We start from the raw sequence: 2,578 nt of genomic DNA on the forward strand, positions 1-2,578 counted from the left end.
CTGGTTCTGGTTCTGGTTCTGGTTCTGGTTCTGGTTCTGGTTCTGGTTCTCTGTGCTTTGTTCCCCCTGCCTGTGTGATCTCGTGCCTCCTGTAAGTTTCAGCTGTCTCTACAGCATTTTTGTTATTTAAAATAAATTTTTGTTCTACTTTTGGAGCCTGCCTGCGCCCTGGGTCTGTTCATGCCCAATCCTCACAGTTATGGCTAACCCCAACCACCATCCCTAACCCTTCAAACCTTTTCTCTGGTATTTTAGGCTGTGTGAGATAATTAAATACTCCTACCATATTCATCCATTGTCTACTGCTTATTGTGAGTCAGTGGGGGCAGCAGCTTGAGCAGGCCCAGACTTCTCTTCCTCAGCAAACCTCTTCCAGCAGTTCTGGAAGAATTCCAAGGTGTTCTCAGGCTGATCCAAACTCTCCAACCTGTCCTGGGTCTTCCCCAGCATCTCCTCACATTCGGACATGCCTCAAGCATGCGAGGCATCCAGGGAGCATCCTTACCAGGTGCCCGAACCACCTCAACTGGTTCCTCTCGATGTGGAGGAGCAGCGGCTTGACTTTCCACTATTGTAAAGCAAAGAACGTGGTTCCATGAGTACAAATTGGCTATACAAGGAAGCCAGGACTGACGTCACGAGAATTGTCCCTAAAGTCTTAGATATCACCTTTCATTTAGGCTCCACTATTTTACAATTTTTAGACGTTTAGCAGTTTACTCTTAGTGAAGCTGTAATTTGAGGTTTTGGATTATGAGTTAGTGAAGCTTACTTTTTGGTTGACCATGCCCACCATGTGTGTCACTAATCCTGTTTAAAGTGGAATTTCATACATTACAAAACTCCACTTCAAGGGGTCTAAACCATCCTGTTAACAGCATAAAACAGCATCGTTTTTGTTGAGGACTGATCTCTCCAGTGATTCTGACTGCATAAAGACAAAGAAGACGTCTGAACAACATGTGGACGGCATCAACATTCTCCTTGTTAATCTCAATGAAAGTGACACAATCAGACTGAATCCTCTTGTTTCTCCTTTGCTGCCTCAAGCATCGTCCTCCAGAAAAAAAGTCCTCATCTGCTGCTGCTGTTGATTCTCATGCAGGAACAAAAGGCACACAGAGCACACATCCACCAAATCTGAACTTATTTCATGGCAGAGCAGAGGCCCATCTGTGTGGTGCAGCCGTCTGCTGAGCGCCGGCAGGATGGATGGATGGTGCGAGCGGCTGGAGCTGTGGAACTGTGCTCCATGGAAGGAGGATTTGATTAAGTTCACTTGGATGGCTGCGTGGCTCCTTCACTGGAGCGCTGTGAGACATCTGACGGGAGCCACGATCGGGATGAGCTGGCACTGAAGAGCCTCCTGCAGGGTGCTGGAGGGACAGATGGGTGCAGATTGAAGGACAGATACCATTCTCTGTCTGTGCTTTGGAATCTTTTGCTTTTAATTAACATTACAAAGTTGCAGTTTTGTTGTTTTTTCTCTCAACGTAAATTCAACTTGTCTCGTTTCATCCAAGAATAAAAATGGCCGCTTCCTTGCCTTAAAATAAAGTGGCTCCAGCACTGGTTGTTGGTGTTTCCAACAAAATGATCGTTTCCTACTTTTCATCTCTCTGCTGAAAGAAATCTCAAATTTTAGCATTAACTTTTTTCTTCGTGAAGGAAGAGTTCTGGTTCTATACAGCAAGCATACAAAGTTTTTTTCATTCATCATATTTATATTTTCAATGAGAGGCGTGAGTGTTCAGTTTAACTTAACGTCATCAGGAAGCTAAACTGTAACAGTAGGATTCTTGTGCGATCTGTTAGATAATTTGTTGCAAATGATTCTCAGCTACCACAAAAAATCTTAGCTTAATATTTGTAAAACTGACAAAGTTCTAGCCATTCATGGTTTTTATGCATTTGATTAGCCATGGCAGCCATCTTGAATCAGGTCAACTCCAAACTTTAATCAGTTGCAGATGTACTGAGAATTTCATTAAAATGTTTCGTGAGATGTTTTGCTAACAGACAGATGATCATCCACTTCCCGTTCCCCGACTGCAATTTGGGGAGGGGGTCCTGAAGAAGGGCGGGCCACCGGGTGCGGTCCTGGGCTGTGGGTGGGCTCGGGGCTTGGACGGTTGCCGGGGGCGGGGCTGGCTCTCCATCCTCCCTGGTGCTGCTTGGTCTCCTGAGATGTGGATTTTGGTTCCTTTGGGTGACCCCCTAGCCTGGGTGGCTGCCGGGTTCCGGGAGGTGATCGGCTGGGGGGATGCACTTGGCCATTGGCGGTGTGGTGGGGTGGTCATGGGCGTGGCTTCTCTGTGGCGAGGGGCTGGCCGGGCGTCCTGGTGCGGACTGGGCCTTGGCTATCTGCTCCTCTCCACCTCCGAATGATTAGGTTTACCTCCTGGGTTTGGGTGTGTGCTGCCTCCAATAGGGGGTGGGTGCATGTCCTGGACCTGGGGGGTATAGAGTGTGTATCGGGGGTATACGTAAGTGGAATGTGGCGTCCTTGTACTGTATGTCTTTGATTGAGTGGGGGTGAGGATGAGGGTGGGATGGTGCGATTGTGTATGTGTATGTT

This window comes from Austrofundulus limnaeus, unplaced genomic scaffold (genome assembly GCF_001266775.1).
Source record: "Austrofundulus limnaeus strain Quisiro unplaced genomic scaffold, Austrofundulus_limnaeus-1.0 Scaffold140, whole genome shotgun sequence".
Lineage (NCBI taxonomy): Eukaryota > Metazoa > Chordata > Actinopteri > Cyprinodontiformes > Rivulidae > Austrofundulus > Austrofundulus limnaeus.